The sequence below is a fragment of the Vigna unguiculata genome, chromosome 1 (genome assembly GCF_037176805.1).
Source record: "Vigna unguiculata cultivar grain cowpea cultivar isolate G323 ecotype 2 chromosome 1, ASM3717680v1, whole genome shotgun sequence".
NCBI lineage: Eukaryota > Viridiplantae > Streptophyta > Magnoliopsida > Fabales > Fabaceae > Vigna > Vigna unguiculata.
Window position 1 is genome coordinate 30,024,162 of NC_140792.1, and position 8,871 is coordinate 30,033,032.

The 8,871-nt window shown below is 28.1% G+C and overlaps 1 pseudogene; it reads left to right on the forward strand.

The window, feature by feature from the left end:
• The first annotated feature begins 1,181 nt into the window (after positions 1–1,181).
• Positions 1,182–3,484, forward strand: LOC114178145 (cation/calcium exchanger 1 pseudogene; annotated as a pseudogene).
• Positions 3,485–8,871: the final 5,387 nt, after the last annotated feature.

The window sequence follows — 8,871 nt, forward strand, 5'->3', positions numbered from 1 at the left end:
TTATCTCTTTGAGCACACACAATATTTTTTTAATAAGATTTATTTCCTTACTAACTAAGCATATGCATACACATGATAAGATTTATTTTCTTATCGAATTTGGCTAAATCGACTGAGATGAACTTGACATGTGACCAAACTTCGAATTACCACGAAAGGAAAGTTCAGCTGCAGAATTTTCTCAATGAGTATATATAAATAAAATTAATTTTGAGATGAGATTCTTTTTCTGCTCACATATATTTATATATTTATAGTCCTTTTAGGCATATGAATTATAAATACATATAATTAATGGATTCTGTCATTGTAAATGTGTTCTGTTTATATCAAGAATAATACCATATACCTCATGCATATTGTTTTCTCTTATTTTAGGAAGTTAATATATTATATGAATCTCTTGTTCGGATTTTATGTTTATTGAACCGTTTTGGACCTACCAAATTTATAATAGATAAAAAGAATATATGTATATATATATATATATATATATATATATATATATAATTAATTAATTAATAAAAAACAATTATTTACTTGGTAATTACTTTATTCGTAAATAACATATCTAAAACATGGATCAACATATAATCGATTTGAGTGAAATTAAATTACTCTGGTTTCAATCTCAAGTCTAATTTCATGACATTTACCTTGAAACATGCTCTAATAGGTTAAGGAAATGAAATGTTAACAAGTCTTCTCATTGTCACAATTTATTTTTTGAAAGAAGTTTTAATGGGTTAAAAGAAAATACCTTTATAGATTATTTTTAATATTGATTCCTAGGTGACATGAGACATTAATAAAACCTAGTCACTCTATCACAATTTTAAGATTATAAAACACCTTAGTGAATAATAGTATACCAGATAAAACCTTTTCAAAATGATAAAGACTATGTACGGAAACAAAACTATACCTATTTACAGTAAAAATATACAAGAAAAAACTAAAATAAGTTTATTCCAAGAAATAAATTATAATTCATATAAAAATCGAATTTACTTTTTTTTCAAAAAAATTATATAATTATTTTTCACATATTATTATAAAAAAAAACATTTTTTTATTAGTGTTCAACAGATGTTTTTGGAAACATAAAAGAAATGTGTTGATTTGAGGTTCCAAATTGATGTGGCAGCAATGATTGGTGCATTTTTTTTTTTTGTGCTAAGCTTTGGTTTAATACAATGTTAGCAACCACTTAAATCATCTATAATGTTTTGAAAACTTTGGTAAGTGAAATTTGGCTTCATTCGTGTACGTTCCCATACCATCCACACAAACACAAATGACTATACCTAACTCAATCCCTCACATGGGACATAGCAAAACCAACGCCATCACGCACACTATGTATTTTGTTTGGTTTGTCATGGAGTATCTCTGAACTTGTTTCTTCTCTCTTCCACGTTCTCCAAACCCAGTACTGCAACATTTCTTCAGAGGTAAATTTCCTCTCCATGTCTTCTTCCTCCATGTCCTTTCAACCACTCCATCATATACCATATGGACACCAATTCTAGATTCTTGCTTCACACTTTCACACCTTCTCCAACCATGGCACCCTTCATCATCTTCAACTCCAAGCTTCAATCCAGAGTACTTGTTCTTGTCCTCAACTTGGCTTTCATCTTCCTCTTCTGTCTCCTTCTCAACCTTTATCTCCACCCTCCTAACTCAGATTCTCAGGGCCACTCCAATGCCTCTCTCCTCACAATCTTCAACCATGCAAGGCTCTTCAGAGATGTCAGTGTTGAAGGCTGCACTGATATACACAAGTACTCAGATTTTGACTCCAAGTGTTTGTATGTCAAAAGTAACCTTGAGTGCAGGTCAAAGGGATACATCAACTATCTTCAAATCTTCTATTGCAACTCGGGAAAATTCCCAATTTTGGGACAAACCCTCCTTGCCTTGTGGCTTATAGTGTTGTTTTATCTGTTGGGTGACACTGCTTCCAACTACTTCTGCAGTTCCTTGGAGGGTTTGTCCAACATCCTGAGACTCTCCCCCACCATTGCGGGAGTGACCCTTCTTTCTCTGGGAAATGGTGCTCCTGATTTCTTTGCCAGCGTTGTGTCTTTCTCAGGATCATCCAGCAACGGTGCGGTTGGACTCAACAGCATCCTAGGAGGGTCTTTCTTTGTGTCGTGTGTTGTCTTGGGGGTCATAAGCATTCTGGTTAGCCCAAATCAGGTTGAGGTTGAAAAGGCCAGTTTCATCAGAGATGTCCTTTTCTTCCTTCTCTCTCTTTTCATCCTTCTCATCATCATTTACATCGGTAAAATCACTTTGTTTGCATCAATCTGCTATGTTTCAATCTACTTCCTCTACGTGTGTGCTGTCTCAGCCACACATCTCATATATGGAAAGGACACAACAAATGCAAGGCAATATTCAATGTCTTGTGAGGAGTCACTAGCGCCTAGCATACCTTTGTTGGGGTATGTTGATGAAGAGAAACAAAGTTTGGCAGAGATAGTGGTGGTTGAAGATAAGGACCAAAACCAAAAGCATAAGCCAGCTAGTAGTACTTTTGGTGATGATAATAACTCATTCTTTGATTGGCTTTACTTTGGAAAGTTGCTACAACTGCTGGAACTACCTCTTTGCTTACCAAGAAGGCTTACAATTCCTGTGGTGAGTAAGGAGAAGTGGTCAAAGCCATTTGCAGTAATATCTGTGACATTGGCACCAGTTTTACTTGCAGTTCTTTTCAACACTCAGAGTGAAAACGTGGCTTCAAGGAGTAGCATAGTCACATACATAGTAGCTGCTTTGATTGGGATAGTTTTGGGCAACATGGCATGCGTGACAACTGATAGGTGTAGCCCACCAACCAAGTCCTTGTTTCCTTGGCTTGCTGGTGGCTTTGCCATGAGTGTAACATGGACTTACATAATTGCTGCTGAGCTAGTTTCTGTGTTGGTTTCAATTGGGAGCATAGTTGGGGTTAGCCCTTCGGTGCTAGGACTAACAGTCCTAGCTTGGGGGAACTCACTTGGGGACTTCATAGCCAATGGTGCCATGGCCTTAAATGGTGGGGCAGATGGTGTTCAAATGGCCATATCTGGTTGCTATGCTGGTCCTATGTTCAATACCTTGATGGGTTTGGGGTTACCCCTTGTTCTCTCAGCTTTGTCTGATAACCCAGACCCTTATGTGATTCCCAAGGATCCTTCACTCTATGCGACCCTTTTGTTCTTGATGGGAGGGCTTCTTTGGGCACTTGTGATCTTGCCAAAGAAGAGTATGAAATTGGATAAATCCTTAGGGGTAGGGCTTCTCAGTGTTTACCTCTGTTTTTTGGTAATAAGGATTGCTCTGGCTTTTGGGGTTGTCAAATTCTAGCTAGAGATGCAAAGTTTCTTAGGGGAACTTCATCATCATCATCATCATCGTAAGAGGGTCCATTTAGGTCCTTCTCATGGAACTCAATCATCATGCATTTCACAATCAACACCTCTACTTTGTACATTTGCGTCTACATTTTGATTCTTCTTAACACAATACTTTTCTTGTTTACAAACTCTCTTCAAAAATCACAAAAACAAAGCGCTCATGAAAAAAAAGTCATTTAACATTATTTAATTACCATTTGGACAATTTTATAAAATTAAAATGGTATTATCTAAAAAATAAATGAAGGTAGTGAAAATAACGTCAAATAGATATAAAAAACAATTCTAATGTCAAAATACCAACGTTTAGCAATAAAATGAATTTAGTAACTATAACATTTGGACAAGGTGTGAATGAACACCATTTTCCATAAAATTTACAGGGTCAACTTATGATACAAATTTTAAAATGATTATTATAAAAATTAATAAATTTATGATATTTTATCGTAATAGTAGAGAATTTCAATTTCTCCAACCAATATTGTTTGCACTGGTGTGTGATGTATATGTCGCAATACTCATTCGAAATTAAGCTACAAAGGAATAAAAGGATGGGACGGTGGAATATGCTTGATATGGTGTCTTTTTACGATTCATTTTTTTTTTCTGTCTTCTTCATGAGAGATGGAAAACTTTGACCCTTTTTATAAAATTTCATAACGAAAATTCAATATTTTAAAATGATAGATTTATGAATTTTTTAATATACACTTCAACTTATTTAAATATTTGACATTTAACAGGAAGAAATAAATTTAATCATAATAAAAAGTGAGTTTACCAAAACATAATATAGAATTAAAATATTTTTATAAATCTTTTAAGAAAATTTTAGAAACATAATTATTTAATTAAAATATTTTATCCATTTTTTTTTTCAGCATCCATAACGATGATAATAGTTGAATTAACAAAAATAAGGAGTAGCAATGAGAAACGTTTCCAGATTTACATTTTATTTGTGACCTCATCTTCAAATCACATATAATCGTAGTTAAAAAGAAGAATAAAAAAACATATATGACTAATCATAGTTTTGAAAATCAGACCAAGTTAGTATATTTGATTTGTTTAATTTAGAATTGGTTTTATAATTATATATGACCATTTATATTAATTAATGTATTTATATCTTGATTTTTTACTATATTATGTTATATTATATCAACACGTTATTTTATATTTTTTTATTCTATATATAAATTTGTTATTGCTAATGTAAAGTATTGCATTCAAATATATAAATACAGTATTCATCTAATTAGTCCCGGATAGGCATATTTAAATATCTTGAATAGATTTTGAGAGTTTCGTTGAACAATTTGTGTTTGAGAGTAATGTTAGCTCTATGGATGAAATACATTAAAAGAATTATACAAAACTAACCTTTTTTGCATAGTTTTCAAACTAGATCCAAAAATGAAAATAACCACTTTACACATTACATACCTATATTACACAATAACTAATGTAAATCAATTCAACCGTTTTCACTAATTTCAAGTTTCAAGAATAACTTTTGAAAAGTAACTTATTATCTTCTATCCAAATTTACCTTGAGCTAAAATGCTTATTTTAATTCTCTTATAAAAATGAGAATTAAATATAAAATTTTACCTTATTATATACAATTATAACATTTCAAAATCGATATAACTGTAAAAAACACGTATAATTATAAAAATCACAATCCTTCAAACTTAACACCTAAATTCCAATTTACTCATTAATAAAAATTTTCAATTTAATAAATTCTTAACAAGATATTATTCCATCTTCTTCTACCACGCAACACCTAGAAGCATGTGATAAGACTTATAAAAATTTGAGCCACCCGTTTCAAACCTTGCAAAATTTGGTCGTTAAATTCTTGTCTTCGGAAGCTTAGACTAGTCTTGAAAAGACTTAGTCGAGTCCAACATCATCCCAGTAGCAACTCAACCCAGTCTAGTCACAATTAGATATGGCAAATAAATCCGTCTCCGTGGGTATTAACCGAACCCATTCCCGTTTTGACGAGAAATCTCTGCATTGACTGGGTATGGGTATGGGTACGGAGAATCCCCAACTTTTTCAATTGAGTATGAGGATGAGTATGGGGATGTACATATCCCCGCCATAATACCCGTCCCGTTTAAATTATTAAAATATTCTCAATTAATTAAATAACCATATATATATATATATAATTTTTTATTTCTTCTAATTATTTGGTTTGTCATGAAACTCATTTGCATTTCAATTATATTTTTCATCTTATCACAATTATGTTAAAAAGATGTATGTCAATTAAAAAAATTTATGTCTCACATTTGAATATTTCTATTATTTTTTAATATTTGTATTTATTGTATATTTTTCTTTCACATAAGAATGTTTAATACTCTCAATTTAAGTATTTAATAGCACACAAATCTTTCGTTTACTAGGTAATATAAAAAAAATCATTTACTTATTATTCTTATTATTAGTTTTTGTTTCATTTGAAGAACTCTTTTATTTCACTAAAATAATTTTTATTTTTTCTCAACCACTGAGTATATATGTTGATATTTGAAAAGATTTTTTAGATCTCTAAGATATTTTTCAACTTATCATACCCTTAATTATATATTTGTTTTTCTTTATGCGATTTCTTTCAATAGTCTCTCAAATTGTTTGTAAACATTTGTTAATTTTTTAATATTTTTATTTCTTGTCTATTTTCATTATGTACAATACTATTTCGATATATTTTATCTAATTATTTTTTATTTTCTAACTTATTATCAATCATACTATAATTTTATTCACTATAATTGTATAAATAAATTTTATTTACTACAATATAAAAATTTAATGTAATTGTCATGAATATTTTTTTATCACCATCCAACATAATTGAAGTTCAAAAGATACAAGATCTATGTTAAAATTTTATTATTATGATTATTATTTGTTTTTTGTATCATTTTGATCAAGTAATGCATTATAACTTTTATTAGTGTATAGAAAAGAGATTCATTAGAATTTAAAAGATTGAAGTAAACAAACATTTAAAATATATTTTAATTTGAATATTTGTTTTGCTTTTATATTTTTTAAAAAATACTTTTAAATTTTATCAACTAGGTTTCATTAATGTATACAAATTTAATAAATGTGTTGGTTCTCATGAAATTTTATTTGGTATTATAATCTAAAATATAAACAATTATAATTTATTTCAAAAGTTTATTATGATTATTATTTGTTCTTTGTATCATTTTGATCAAATGATGTATTATAACTTGTATTAGTGTATAAAAAAGAGATTCATTAGAATTTAAAAAATTGAAGGAAACAAACATTTAAAATATATTTTAATTTGAATATTTATTTTCCTTTTATATTTTAAAAAATATATTTTTAAATCTTATCAGCTAGGTTTCATTAATGTTTGTAAATTTAATAAATGTGTTGGTTCTCATGAAATTTTATTTGGTATTATAATCTAAAATGTAAACAATTATAATTTATTTTAAACTTTTATTATGATTATTATTTGTTCTTTGTATCATTTTGATCAAATAATGTATTATAACTTTTATTAGTGTATAAAAAAGAGATTTATTAGAATTAAAAATATTGAAGTAAACAAACATTTAAAATATATTTTAATTTGTATATTTTTTTTCTTTTATATGTTTTAAAAAATATTTTTAAATTTTATGAACTATGTTTCATTAATATTTGCAAATTTAATAATTATTTTGGTTCTCATGAAATTTTATTTGGTATTATAATCTAAAATATAAAAAATTATAATTTATTTTAAAGTATTTGATATCGAAGAAACAACCATTCTTCTAATATTGAATATTTGATAATATTATGTTTCCTTTATCATATTTTTTTTTATTATTTTATAAAAAATAATTAAAATTAATATTGAAGTAGTAAAAAAATGAGTATGGATATGGGTACGAGATTATACCCGTTATCCGGTGGGGGTGGGGATGGGACAAAAGTTTAATACCCGTTAGGTTTAGGTACGAGGATAATGATGAATTTCTTTTACGGGAATGGACATGGGATAAGATAATACTTGACTATATAGATTATTAGGATTTCTTTTTACGTTGTTACATGTTTTTTATTCTATATGAATACACTAGTTATTACTTATCTACATATTATTACTTTTAATGTTGACATCCTATTGTATTTGGTATTGTGTTATCATTGGTATTGTAATTGATGTTTCTCTTGACTGGTATTGTGATACGCAAATATCAACAAATTTGTCTGGGTGTTGTGCATATATAATTGTCATTTTAGTGCTTGTTTATTTGGGATATATAGTATTGAAATATTGGCAAGTGCAGAGAACATAACCCAGTGCATTGGAAACTGGAAACATGTATTACATTTATTGAAGGAATAATTTGTTAATAATGTTATATCATTTACTAATGACTATATCCTTCTATAGTTACTAACTGATATATCTTTTCGTAATTATTGATGAATCTATTCTTCAATAATTACTGACGAAACTATCATTCGATAATTACTGACCGATTTTAAATTTTTTATTAACATATTTTTAACATTTTCGACATGATCCGTCTATTAATAATACCTTATGTTTTGTAATGAACTTTTCAAGAGTAACTTATTATCTTTAATCCTAATTTATAATTCTCTTATAAAAATACACCTATATATAAAATTTTCTTACTCTTATTACAATTATATCATTTCAAGGTCGATATAATTATAAAAAGTTCAAAGTCCTCCTTTCAAACTTAACATTTAAATTTTAATTTATCCATTAATGAAATTCTTAAATTTAATTAATTTTTAACAATATATTATTCCTCTAGTCATTCACGTTATATATTAAACAAATCCAGAGTACAGTAATATTCCAAAATTCACTTTTGTTTCTCTTAAAGGAATTGCTCCATAATATTAGAAAAACCTATAGAAGCCCTACTCTTCTCCCAATATACTATTGTTGAAATTTTAATATGTTAAATTTGTTCACTTTATATATTAACGTCTCATCTCATTAATACTAACTGATTGAGAAAACAATGAGAATTATCTCGAAAAAAAAAATTAGAACAAAGTCACAACAAATTTAAAGAAAAATATTTTTGAAGTTATAAAACTGAAAGCGATTATTTTCTTTTTAAATAAATGTCTCAACTAAATTAAAATAGGATTTCTTTTAATAAAAATTACATGTTATGTATTACTACTATAAACCTTGATATTCTACCTAGTCTTGCACCTCTAAGGTTTAACTATCATATGCCATTAAATGCAAAGATGCCTAATATATATAATATTTTATAAATTATTTAGTTAATTAGGAGAATTATTTCAATTATATACTTTCATACTTTTAGTTCTTGTGTTATTGTTTCCTTGATATTACGATTCACGACTTCTTATTTTGGAACTATATTTACTTTTTAAACTATATTTA